The following is a 14694-nucleotide window of genomic DNA, read 5'->3' on the forward strand; positions in this document are numbered from 1 at the left end:
AAAAAGTTTAAATAAGGTTGCTGAAATTCATTATTGTAATTGCAAAATAACTGTTATAGGAATCTGAGGAGATAAAATCCAACAGTCCGGATCAACAACTGAAGAAAAACAGACTGAACTTTTACTTCAGGAGACAGAAAATAAAGACAAAGAAGAGGTAGATAAATGTTTATTGTCTGTCTTAATTTACATTGAGTATTCCTGACAAAGGTGAATCTCAGAAGCCCCTCTAATACACCAAATTTATAAAATATGATTTTCATTTTCTAGCCCTGAAGAGATACTGCCACTGCTTGTGGACTCCTAGTCTCCGAGAGTATCATCAGCTCAGGAGTCAGTGCATTGGAATTGACATGTATTATGAAACATAAAAAAACACAAAAGAGCACATAAATTTTAAAGGTTACCATTGCATATTCCATACAAATATAACCAATTAACCAAATATTTAGACTGTTGAAAAAATTATTTACTGTGGATTCATTTATTTTTGTGGGTACCAATTTTTGTGTTTTGAGAAAAACTTGCATATTCGTGGATATTTAATTTCGTGGTTTTGGCAAACTTTGCATACATTCCTTTAGAAAATTTGCAATTGGTTGAATATTTAAATTCGTGGTTCCCCTGTACCCACGAAATCCATGAAAATTGGTATCCAACGAATAAAAAGGAATCCACAGTATTGGTATCAGTCGTGCTGTACCAATTCATTAAAATTTAACAACAGCTCGTAGAAATTTAATAAAACTTCTAGATAATCAATATATTTATTTTTATTTGTTTACAGTTATATATACAAGAATTATAGTCATTTCGTACCCCACATTTCGTACCCTGGCAAAAACCATTTCGTACCTTGACCATTTTGAATTTAACATGTAATACCATTTTGTAGCTCATGGAAGATTTAATATGTATGCCATTTTGTACCTTATGGAAGATTTATATGTTATTCCATTTCGTATCTCATGGAAGATTAATATGTATGCCATTTCGTACCTCATCGAAGATTTATATGTAATACCATTTCATTTCTCATGGAAGATTAATATGTATGCCATTTCGTACCTCATCGAAGATTTATATGTAATACCATTTCATATCTCATGGAAGATTAATATAAATGCCATTTCGTACCTCAGCGAATATTTATATGTAATACCATTTCGTACCGCATGGAGATTACTATGTATGCTTTTTGTACCTCATGGAAGATTGTTACTTGTCTTGTGGAAAACTGTTTCAAAGACGTATAGTCCAAATGCGCATGATAAACAATTACTCAATCATGAATAATTAAAAAAAACCAAACAGACCTAATAAATATTTTATTGTACTGTTGGTATGCATATACAAAACAATATAAACAGAAAGCACTAATAAAAACAATCATATAATGCCAAAATGGCAAACGAGCACAAAAACATGAGATAAAACATGAGATCTTCTGCACTACATTTGTAAATGTCTTATCTATGAAGCATTGTAATTAATTTAGTGTGTGCTTAAAATATTGCACCTGTTGAAGCTTTTTAAAATTTACCAATTAGTCATCTTAACACAAGAAAATAGGAAAGTGATTAAAAAAAACTGTCCCGGATTCAGACTCAGGACTATTTAATTTATTTTTACTAAGTTTAAAATGTTATACTTGTTTCATATTTTTTTTTCCTTTGCTTCAACTTCAAAATCTTTCCTATAACATAATTGTGAGTTATCTTCACCAGTACGAAGAAATGCATGTATTGAAAACATCTGGTAGAATTGTTTCCTGATGATCTTGAAAGTAACATCCATGTACCACACTTTGGCTGAGGATAAAACGTCTAACTGGCTATCAGTGGCAAAAATGAGGTGTCGATTGCTGTCAACAACGTCTTTCTTGAAAAAGTTCTCTGGTAGAAAGTCATAGTTGGTCTGAAATAGGGAATAAATACTATTATATTACTATGTATATTTATTGTAATGAACAAATTAGTACAATGTATAATGCTATAAAATGTTTTATATTTGCCATGCAGTTGGGTTTTGCACAATGTTGTTTTTACACTTCAATAATGTCTCATTGGCACTGATACCACATCTTCTTATATCAGTTTTATTATATTTTCGGATAATAAATTGCACATTGTTGAAGGACGCACTAATCTTCATGTTGCTGAGCTGTGTTTTTTCACTTCAATTATGTCTCATTGGCACTCATACAACATCTTCTTATATCAATTTTATTATATTTTCGGATAATAAATTGCACATTGTTGAAGGACACACTAATCTTCATGTTGCTGAGCTGATTTTTTTACACTTTAATTATGTTTCATTGGCACTCATACCACATCTTCTTATATCAATTTTATTATATTTTCGGATAATAAATTGCACATTGTTGAAGGACGCACTAATCTTCATGTTGCTGAGCTGTGTTTTTACACTTCAATTATGTCTCATTGGCACTCATACCACATCTTCTTATATCAATTTTATTATATTTTTGGATAATAAATTGCACATTGTTGAAGGACGCACTAATCTTCATGTTGCTGAGCTGTGTATTTACACTTCAATTATGTCTCATACCACATCTTATATTAATTTTATTTATATTTTGGATAATAAATTACATATCATATAATTATTGTAAATTATCTGATAATACTGGAAGAAACCATTCACTTAGTTCAAATCATACCTCAAAGTTTAAATCTGTTGGATCTTTTGGTCTGCTTTTCTCACGTAGACAGTTAGTTGACGTCTGAAGGTTGTGTACATTGGGTCTGCTACCTGCTGGGACTGTATGGTCGGAATGACTAACCATGGCTTCATTGACTATCTGTGCTGCTGGCTTGAAGACATTGGTTGCGGCTTCTTGCTTAGACTGTGAATGGAAAAATATGTTAAGTTTGATTTCATATGAAACAAGATCAATTTAGTTAAATCAACAGGCTCAAATATTAATTTATATATATAGTTTCTTTCTATCTATGTCAGTTGAACTCTGGTTGATAGTTGTCAACTTTGAAATCATACCACATCTCCTTTTTTGTATATCTTTCAAATAATTCTAAATGTTGATAACATGGAAATGTAAACTGTTATTTTAAATTATGTTCTCGGTAATGATATTTACATTAAGGTATGTTATGAAAATTAATAGGTAAATACCTGTGAAACTATCTTCAGTTTGATAATTGCTCCATGAGCTTAGTCATGGTTGTGTTGATGAGAACCTGGTCTGAAATTTGAACCAGACTGGATAACTGTTGCTGGACATCTAGATTTGTTTGAATGTACAGAGCACCACCAATATATTGAACCATTTGGTCGCTGACACTGAAAAAAATGACAAAATTATGAACAAGTGAAAATAAACCCTTTTCATGCATGGTACAAAGAAAGACAAAACTATTACATGTAGCATTATTGAGGGTTATAATGTCTTTTACTGTCAGGCGACACACGGTCATTGTCGGTTACCGTTAGCGTCAAATTGATTAAAATTTTAACGTGATTCATCAGAGGTCTCAAATTACTAATGTTAATTTACCATCATTTTTGAAAAAAAAATGGGCAAGAATTTTTACCATTATTCGTCATGAATGTACACCCATTAACACCTTCATTATTGTATTCATCTATTACATGTACATATAATAATACAAATGTCGTTATTTATCATTCTTAAAAAAAAAATAATCCTTAAAGTGGATTTCTTGAATTAGTATAGTTTCTTCAATTTTTTTAATCTATTATAAATGATCGACGAAAAAGGGAAATAGTTATTGCAAAGGAGCGGAGATAAAAAGAGAGGCACATTGGGAAACAAATGTTTGCATGACAAAGTTATTGCTCTCTCTGATATTTTTAGTTATACAAAATCACACATCGTGTTCCTAATTGATGTTCAAGTGCACTTACTTGATGTCTGCATAGCATGGTTATAACTTAAAAATAATTAAGTTTTCCATTTGTTATATTGTAGTGTTGCTGTGATTCTTTATTAATGATTGTGTAAACTGTATAAAAAAATCTTCATACCAGTTTGATTATTGTTACATATCATATATATATATAGAGAGAGAGAACCTTTCATACATCTTAAAGTAAAAGATGTGTGTCGGAGTCAAACGACATAAGAACCCTGTAAATTACTAGCTACTCAATATGGTTGTATTGGAATACAGATTGACAACACATGGTCCGAGATCATGTAATATTTGCCACATGATGCTCATATTTCTTTCTACCATCATCATTTTAGTCATTAAATATTGCTGCAAACATCGATGTTTAACACCCAAACAAAATGGAAGTAGTAAATACCTTCAGAGCTTCTCCGTGGTATATACTTGTGAAATATATAGACGAAATTCGGTATTGGTGTAAATCTACATCAACCAAAACAATTTTTGAATTACTATTTTGAGAGAACACTCACCAAACCAACACGAAAGTATGGCAAGATATAACCATGCAGGCATTTAGTTTTCGTCAGACACAAGATAAATAATCTCTCTCAAAAACGTATATATGCATGCAGTTTCAAATATCAAGAACAATTAGCGGTCTGTGTCTATATAGGTCACTGTTAAGTCCGTTTACTAACTGTTTGAGTCAGACATGTCACTTGTGCATTCTTAGAAGCCTTCATGTACCACATTCGACTATGGGAACTCTTCTCTGATAGTGTTGATAACATAAGCTTATATGGTAATTCTGTTTATCTGTATACAAGTGGTTGGTCTCGTCTGTCCCAACAATCAAATTAACGAAACGCTACTAGTCAGCTTTGTCTGGTAGAGAGAACCTCTAGAACTCATCCTAAATGGCACTTAAACGTCAGGAAACTTACAAGTATACAAGTAAAGATTGTTTCAAGAACAACGAGGTTGGGACGAATCCTGCAAACAAATAAATTGTAATTATAACTATTGAAGTTTCCAAATGCTGCTTAATCAAACTATTCATCGGTCTTTATAAAATTGTTATGTCTAGATGCACAATTTTATTTAATATGTTTTATTTTATAAAAAAAAAACCCATTAAAATCATGAAAAACTATACAAAAATATGATACGAAATAGCTTACCGGTACATGTATTAAGTCCATGAGGTACAAAATGGTAGATGCATTTGGCCCATTGGGTACGAAATGGATATTATCGGGGGTATGAAATGGTAAATGTTGGGTACAAAATGGCAGATTTGGGTACAAATGGCAGATTCGGGTACGAAATGACAGGGTTCAAAATGACTTGCTTCCATATACAACAGCCATGAAGGAACTTGAACAGTTAAAAATAAAACATCGTGAGACACTTTCAGAACTTCATACATACCAAGATAAAACCATGTGCTCGAAAGAGGAAGACAAAACAGATGAAGAAACTTTGAATAAATTTATAAACATATGTTACAGAAACAGAAAATTGAAAATAAAACAGTTCAAGATAAAACTGAACACATGAATTACAATCAGATTTTAAAAGGTATATATAATATATAAAAAAGAAGATGTGGTTAATGATTGCCAATGAGACAACTGTCCACAAGAGACCAAAATGACACCAAAATATGGTTATTTTGGGTAAATGTAGGGAAAAGATCAGTTAAGTTTCTACCAGGTGCTTCTTTTGATGCACTCATTTTAAATGTAGATCTGCACCTTTTATCACATAAAAAATAACCAGAAAAAATATTTAAAAGGTATCTCTAAGGTACAATGCCAGTAATACAATTTTCCACAAAACTTAATTTATATACTGAGAAAATTTAAAGGTTTTCCAGTTTTTATTTTTAAACAAGAATATTTTTTAGGCAATAAATAATAATCTTTATTTTGGAAACCAGAAAATCTTTTGTAGATGATATTAAACAAAATTTCTCATTTTATTCAGAGCACAAAATACAATAGCTTCACAAGATGCAAAGTCTCAAAACTTAAAATTAGCAATAAAGATTTAAGCATAGAAATGGAAGGGTGTCAAAGGAGAGAATCTGAGAAATTAGAATTAACGGAGAAACTAATGCCACAAAAAATGCTGAACTTCAATCAGAAAACTCTGCTCTGAATGATAAGGTAAGAACTATAGAAAATGTAGTTGGTTATAATAAGGTTTAACTTGACGTATTACTGTATCTTTTCAGTCACACTGGAGATAATGCAGATAAACTTGATCCAAATTGATTTGTTGAAGAAATAGTGGTTTGAGCTAATTCACATAATTTTTAACCCCAATGTCATGTTTTAGTTTAACACATATTTGTCAGAGTCAATCCTGTTTTAGATTCAACTGCCACATTTTTCTATTTGCAAGGTTCTATTAATTTGTTCCTCAGCATAATTTATCACACTATGGTAACTAGATATTGTTTTATTTGATAGGTGATGGCTTTATCAGTTGAAGTACAAAGTCAAAAGATGGATCTCCAGTCCAAAGAAAGCAACTTAGAAGAACTGGTAGGTGACTAAGATTAGTTGTTCAAAAAAATTTCAGAAATTAATGATAGCTATAAATAACTTTATTGCAGATATAATATTAGTGGGATAGCAATTTTAATGGAATTTGGTTAGCACACAAAACCACAAGTTTATATGTTTAACAAAGTACATTGTTTTATATGAGGATATACAGACTGTTGTAATACCAAGAAATGATATACTGATGAAAATACAATTTTACATTAACAGTGAAAATTGATAGCCACGAAGAATAAACGAATCCACAATGCCACATTGTGGATTGAAATATAAAAAAGAAGTCAATGTAATCCAGCACATCTTTTTTGTAGTAATAGAGTAGAGTTAAGGAGGCTCATGAGTACAAAAATTTCAGCAAAAAATTAAACATTTGTTTTTTTCATATCACATTTTATTTATTACACTATTAGTTATTACTTTAAGATCTGGTACAAAAATCAATCAAAAATATCGATTCAATTAGGCCCCAGATGTCTTTTATAATGTTTATTTCATTGAAAAAGCTTCAAATTATCTCCCTTTGGTGCAACAATGCCATTTTTAGCTCACCTGGCCCGAAGGGCCAAGTGAGCTTTTCCCATCACTTGGTGTTCGTCGTCCGTCGTCGTTAACTTTTACAAAAATCTTCTCCTCTGAAACTACTGGGCCAAATTAAACCAAACTTGGCCACAATCATCATTGGGGTATCTAGTTTAAAAAATGTGTGGCGTGACCCGGCCAACCAACCAAGATGGCCGCCATGGCTAAAAATAGAACATAGGGGTAAAATGCAGTTTTTGGCTTATAACTCAAAAACCAAAGCATTTAGAGCAAATCTGACAGGGGTAAAATTGTTTATCAGGTCAAGATCTATCTGCCCTCAAATTTTCAGATGAATCCGACAACCTGTTATTGGGTTGCTGCCCCTGAACTGGTAATTTTAGGTAATTTTTGCTGTTTTTGGCTATTATCTTGAATATTATTATAGATAGAGATAAACTGTAAACAGCAATAATGTTCAGCAAAGTAAGATTTACAAATAAGTCAACATGACCAAAATGGTCAGTTGACCCCTTTAGGAGTTATTGACCTTTATAGTCAATTTTTAACCATTTTTCCTAAATCTTAGTAATCTTTTACAAAAATCTTCTCCTCTGAAACTACTGGGCCAAATTAATCCAAACTTGGCCACAATCATCTTTGGGATATCTAGTTTAAAAAATGTGTGGCGTGACCGGGTCAACCAACCAAGATGGCCGCCATGGCTAGAAATAGTACATAGGGGTAAAATGCAGTTTTTGGCTTATAACTCAAAAACCAAAGCATTTAGAGCAAATCTGACATGCGGTAAAAGTGTTTATCAGGTCAAGATCTAACTGTCCTGAAATTTTCAGATGAATCGGACAACCTGTTGTTGGGTTGCTGCCCCTGAATTGGTAATTTTAAGGAAATTTTGCTGTTTTTGGTTATTATCTTGAATATTATTATAGATAGAGATAAACTGTAAACAGCAATAATGTTCAGCAAAGTAAGATTTACAAATAAGTCAACATGACCAAAATGGTCAGTTGACCCCTGAAGGAGTTATTGCCCTTTATAGTCAATTTTTAACCATTTTTTCGTAAATCTTAGTAATCTTTTACAAAAATCTTCTTCTCTGAAACTACTGGGCCAAATTAAACTAAACTTGGCTACAGTCATCATTGGGGTAACTTGTTTAAAAAATGTGTGGCGTGACCTGGCCAATCAACCAAAATGGCTGCCACGGCTAATAATAGAACATAGGGGTAAAATGCAGTTTTTGGCTTATAATTCAAAAACCGAAGCATTAAGAGAAAATCTGACAGGGTTTAATTGTTTATCAGGTCAAGATCTATCTGCCCTGATGTTTTCACATGGATCGGATAACCCGTTGTTAGGTTACTGTCCTGAATTGGTAATTTTAAGGAAATTTTGCCGTTTTTTGTTATTATCTTGAATATTATTATAGATAGAGATAAACTGTATACAGCAATAACGTTCAGCAAAATAAGATCTACAAATAAGTTTACATGACCAAAATAGTCAATTGACCCCTTAAGGAGTTATTGCCCTTTATAGTTAATTTTTAACATTTTTCATAAATTTTTGTTAATTTTTAGAAAATATTTTTATAGACTTTTTTTTTAACAATTTTCATATATTTGTGTAAATTTTTGTAAATTTTTAGAATATATTTTCCACTGTAATTACTAGGCCAAGTTCATTATAGATAGAGATAATTGTAGCAACAAGAATGTTCAGTAAAGTAAGATCTACAAACACATCACTATCACCAAAACACAATTATGTCATGAATTTATCCGTGTCCATTGTTTAATATGCACAAGACCAAGGTGAGCGACACAGGCTCTTTAGAGCCTCTAGTTTGGCATTAAGATTGAAATATCTTTTTTAACTTATCGGTGACCTACAGTTTTTATTATTGTTTTCAAATAAGCTGTACATAAACTAAATAATTATAAAATTTATGCGTTTTGGGTTTTTATTTTTTATTTTTTTTATTTCGATATTACCACCATGTATCATCAGTACACCGTATATAGGTACTAACCAAGCGGGCATGATCGATTTTGACCTTACACGGTAACGAAAATCTTTGTTTTGATTTATCAATATTCAATGTACATTTCTCAACATTTGAAATTCCTGCTCCCAAATAATTTTTGCATCGATTTTTTTCTATTCATAAAACAACTTTGATATTCTAATAAGAACAATTAACTTGTACATGCGCAAATAGTTGTGAATGTCAACACCAAATTTCAATTTCGATACAGTTGTTGAGACATTTACATGTTTTATCTGAAAAAAAAATACAGGGCAAAAGTAATAGTCACCAATCACAAACCTACCTGTGATTACTTATTCCTTGAAACTGTTTGGATAATAAACGAGTATGAAAATAAAGTTTTTGTGTACGGTGTACAACAACTTAACTATGCACCACCGTACATAAGAATTTATGTGGTCAGCTAAACACCGTACACAACTCTTCTTTAGGGATAAAATATCGAAAAATAACATATGTATGAAAGATTTCAATGCCAATTATTAAAACAGCTATATTTATTACACACACACATTGACCTTTTATCAGAAAAAGAGTTGCAATGAATATAGAATTATATTGGATGAGACGAGGGCCACCTTCTTTGACAAGTATTTGCACATGCTTTTACAAAGTTTTAGTAATCCCTCTTGTTTTGGGAAAATAATGAGACATCTCTAATCATCAACCTACGACCAAATCATTTCTTAAAACAGCAATTATGTTTAGATTGAAGAACACATAGATATTATGTGAACAAAACAAAGATTGTGGTTACCGTGTAAGATCAAAATCACTCACGCCCGCTTGGTTAGTACCTATATCCGCTGTACGATGATACACAGTGATTATCTCTATTTCTCCTTTTCAACAGAAAAAAAAGGACATGCAAGCCCCCTTAAATAGCAAAAGTTTTATTAACAAAGGATTCAATTTTAACTTATTCAGCATGAGATTTAATATTTATATAAAATTGAGCTTTGTCCTAAGTTCTGATAGCTTATGTACATATATAGATCCACAAGCTTCCTAAAAAGTCACCAGATGGTAGATAATATGAGCGCTCACTCTTCCTTCGTTTGCTGGGTTGTGTTTATATTAAGCCACACTTTATAATAATAATAATAATAATAATAATAAAATTCTTTATTTAACGAAGGTAACACATTTAACAATCTTCCATGAGGCCTTCAAAAACTATTAATACAAATAGAAAATGGACAAAAATACATACAAAATAAAATACATAATACAGTTAAATATAGCAGCTTCAATATTGAATACCCCCCCGAAGTACATATACATTCAGTAGAAGAAGAAAAAAAAAATACATTAGTTTCGTGCATCTTTATTCTGTTCAGTCAGTTAATCTTAAATGTATCTAAATTATCTATTTCTTTAATATTATTTGGTAAATTATTCCAGGTAATAAGACCAGAATATTTAAATGTTCTTTTTAAAAAATCAGAATTAGGTCTTGGTACATGAAGAAGTCCTGATGTTGTCGACCTCAGACAATAATTATAAAGATCAGCACAAGCAGTGAATTTAATAGATAGATAATTAGGTGCTAGACCATTCATACACTTAAACATTAAACACTAAACATTTTTCCACCTCAACTTTCATTGAGGTGGAAAAATTAATGCTATTTGTAATATGTTATGCTTAAAAATTTTAAATCTGCAGACCCTACCAATTTCATCCCTTCTCATTTGAACAAGTTTTATATGATGGTTGCCTTATGCATTCAATGTTGAACCATTCATTTATTAGTCTTAGCTTTCAAAGAGTTGTTTCTTTTTCAGTCTCACAGATTATCAGATATTACAACTAAAAGTCAACAAGAAATCAAACAACTGACAAATTCAGTGAAAAGAACAAGAAAGGTAACATGAAAAATATTCTCAGAACATTGTATTTTTGATTTTAGTTGATTTAGTTTGCCCCGTTTTGCTCTTTCATTTTAGAAACTGGTACTGATTCATCCCTTTTTTATGGCCCACTTATGATAGTAGAGGGGCATTATGTTTTCTGGTCTGTGGGTCCGTCTGTTCGTCTGTTCGTTCGTTCGTCTGTCCAATTTCAGGTTAAAGTTTTTGGTCGAGGTAGTTTTTGATGAAGTTGAAGTCCAATCAACCTGAAACTTAGTATATATGTTCCTTGTGATATGATCTTTCTAATTTTAATGTCAAATTAGAGTTCTGACCCCAATTTCACGGTCCACTGAACATAGAAAAGGATAGTGCGAGTGGGGCATCTGTGTACTGGGGACACATTCTTGTTATTTCATATTTAAATGGTCATTTAGTCTCAAGAAAAAAAAATTTATAAATATTTATGTAAGAAAATTTTCATGTATATATTTCAAAATGTCAAGATTTATGCTTGTTTATAAAGACCATGAAATTTTATACCAAACAAATTCTATATCAATTTGTTGATTCTGTAAAATGTAATGACCATATAGGCTCAAGAAAAGGAAAATATTATGATTAAACAATTTCCACACATTTTATGATTTTAATTGTTATTTAAAACAAAGAAAGTTTTACCCAACAAACTGTAATATCTGTGTGTTTATTTTGTGATAAGTATTAAACAACTGAAAGATTACTTGAACAGAAACTTTAAACTGTTATCTTCACATTAAAATCAATTTTAACCCTTTTTAGTCTTAATCATTGAAGGGAGATAATTGGAAAGCATAATTTTGTGCATCTTTTGATGATAACTTTGATGCATGTCTATTAAAGTAAAAACAACATTCTGATAAAGGGAAAAAATAAAGTTCAAAATTAATGGAGATAAGAGTGAAAGGGATGATTCAATATCATATTCACAAAGTGTTCTTTGTAAGGGGAGGGTGGAGTTGGTAAAGACTTTTAACAATTGTATGACTTGGCAAATAAAGTTCCAACCTCCCCTCTCAATTTTCTCCTCAGCTGTATATGTTCAATTTGTAATACTGATAGGGAATCACTGAAGCATGACTGGAGTGCCCCCCTCCCCTTTAGGTCAGTCATTCTTAATTGTAACCACAGCTGTATATGTTCAATTTGTAATACTGACAGGGAATCACTGAAGCATGACTGGAGCAGCCCCCCCCCTTTTAGGTCAGTCATTGTTAATTTTCTCCTCAGCTGTGTATATGTTCAATTTGTAATACTGATAGGGAACCACTGAAGCATGACTGGAGACCCCCCCCTTAGGTCAGTCAGTCTCAATTTTCTCCTCAGCTGTATATGTTCAATTTGTAATACTGATAGGGAATCACTGAAGAATGACTGGAGTGCCCCCCTCCCCCTTTAGGTCAGTCATTCTTAATTGTAACCACAGCTGTATATGTTCAATTTGTAATACTGATAGGGAATCACTGAAGCATGACTGGAGAAACCCCCCCCCCCCCCCCCCCTTTAGGTCAGTCAGTCTCAATTTTCTCCTCAGCTGTATATGTTTAATTTGTAATACTGATAGGGAATCACTGAAGAATGACTGGAGTGCCCCCGTCCCCCTTTAGGTCAGTCATTCTTAATTGTAACCACAACTGTATATGTTCAATTTGTAATACTGATAGGGAATCAATGAAGCATGACTGGAGCAGCCCCCCTCCCTCCTTAGGTCAGTCAGTCTTAATTTTCTCCTCAGCTGTATATGTTCAATTTGTAATACTGATAGGGAATGACTGAAGAATGACTGGAGTGCCCCCCTCCCCCTTTAGGTCAGTCATTCTTAATTGTAACCACAACTGTATATGTTCAATTTGTAATACTGATAGGGAATCAATGAAGCATGACTGGAGCAGCCCCCCCCCCCCTTTAGGTCAGTCAGTCTTAATTTTCTCCTCAGCTGTATATGTTCAATTTGTAATACTGATAGGGAATCACTGAAGCATGACTAGAGCGGTCCCCCTTAGGTCAGTCAGTCTCAATTTTATCCTCTGCTGTATAGGTTCAATTTGTAATACTGATGTTTGTCTTTATAGTTCTTTTTGTATGTCTTGATGTAGATGTTTGTGAATTTTATATATCATTATTATACCCCCGCTTTGAACTGTCAACAAGAATTGATGATGAAAAAGATGAGATTAAAACCTTAAAGAGAAAGCATGTCAACAGCATGAAGGTAGTGATCCTTCACATTTGTCTTTTTTGTAATTTGTTTAGAACAGATTAAAATGTAAGGAATAGTGTTGAATTCTTGAAGTGAATACATAAACTCAGTTGTGTTGCCTTTGAAATGCTATCTAGTGTACATTGAGACGTCTATGATAATAATAATCTTGTCAGATTATACATTAAGAATCAACCAAACCAGTATATACCATGATTTACAGTAAGAGCTATTTATAAACTAAGCTTTACTGTATTAAGAGATGTCTTTATTTTATACAATATACAAATTATATACTTTATATATTTTTTCCCCATATATTATTTACTTAAATGATTTTTTAACAGATTACCAGGTGCAACACAGCTGAGATACTGTGGAAATCATACTGAATGAAAAAGATGAATGCATTTTGCATTAACTTTTATTCTATTCATTTAACATTGTATCTTTTACTTTAAGGATTTGACAAGACAGTTACAGCAAGCAAGAAGGAAGCTTGAAACTTTTGAAGCCAATGGAGAAAAAGACAGTGCAAGTCTTGGATCTCGTACAAGCTCCACTGGTTCCCTAATTACTCTTACAAATGGTAATGAACCAAATTCTCATTCTCAACAAGTGCCAACTCATACATATAGGCAGTCCAGTCCTCCAGACCAGGTAGGATCCTTATCATCATTTAGGTAGAGACAGACGGTTATCTCCTGACCTAATATAGCACATGCATTTGCGTAATTAAAATCCGTTCTGATTCTTTTTTTACGCAATCGGTAGACAAGGTAAACCAGCAAAATGGCAGACGACAGCGACCGCCTTTGTGTTCGAGGTCAGTTTATCAAGAACGATAGATTAAATTTAAATTAAATCAATGGGGAGACCACGATTACGGTTCGAGGGGAGTGGTATTACCATTGGAACCGAGTATTAAGAACATTGCCTACAGGCTACAATGTAAGGGGACGACCATTTGCCAGGAGGATTTGTTTTGGATTGGTTATTCATTTTTGTAAACTAAGAGGATAGATTGTCTATTTTCTGCACTATTGAAGTAAGATTTTTCATTAAAGCAAGAGACAGATTATTTATTTTCACAACTATATTTATATTATTCAAAAACTTTCAACTTTTAAACATTTGTTTATTATATAAAATAATACATGTATAGTCAAGTCATTATGTACCATTTAATCAGAATTAATCATCATCCTCTGCAGAAATGAATTTTGTATATTCCCAACTGCATACACATGTATTGCATACATACATAGTATTAAAGTTTGTTTGTAACTAAGCTGTTTTAAAAGAATGCAAAACATGATTACGGAGCGGAGCGAGGCAAATTTTTTTTGGGGTTTTGGAACTGCTGAAGGCCCTAGAAGGTATAGAACAAATGATGCAAAGTCAAGCTTTCTGGGTGTTCCCCAGATCCTTTCTTCATCTGAAAATGCAAGTTCTGTTTTAATAATTTTTTGACAATATTTTGGTCTCAAAGCAAAATGTATAGATTCAGTGTAAGACTAAAAGTTTCTAGGGA

The 14694-nt window shown here is 32.3% G+C and overlaps 1 protein-coding gene and 1 long non-coding RNA gene across 2 annotated transcripts in view; one reads left to right on the plus strand and one right to left on the minus strand.

Annotated features, from left to right (window-relative positions):
* Positions 1-1790: 1790 nt before the first annotated feature.
* On the minus strand, positions 1791-3303 carry LOC143047240 (uncharacterized). The gene is made up of 3 exons (XR_012969461.1): positions 3163-3303; positions 2690-2875; positions 1791-1917 (listed from the first exon to the last, which is right to left on the minus strand). It is a non-coding gene; the product is annotated as an uncharacterized LOC143047240 (long non-coding RNA).
* Positions 3304-3594: 291 nt separating this feature from the next.
* LOC143047239 (uncharacterized) overlaps positions 3595-14694 on the plus strand; it is a 56394-nt gene continuing 45294 nt past the window's right edge. The window contains exons 1-5 of the transcript XR_012969460.1: positions 3595-5486; positions 5895-6076; positions 6383-6457; positions 10856-10936; positions 13623-13820. The gene's annotated coding sequence lies outside the window, so the exon portion shown is untranslated. The remainder of the gene's footprint in view (positions 5487-5894; positions 6077-6382; positions 6458-10855; positions 10937-13622; positions 13821-14694) is intronic.

Source organism: Mytilus galloprovincialis, chromosome 10 (genome assembly GCF_965363235.1).
Source record: "Mytilus galloprovincialis chromosome 10, xbMytGall1.hap1.1, whole genome shotgun sequence".
In the NCBI taxonomy this organism is placed as follows: Eukaryota; Metazoa; Mollusca; class Bivalvia; order Mytilida; family Mytilidae; genus Mytilus; species Mytilus galloprovincialis.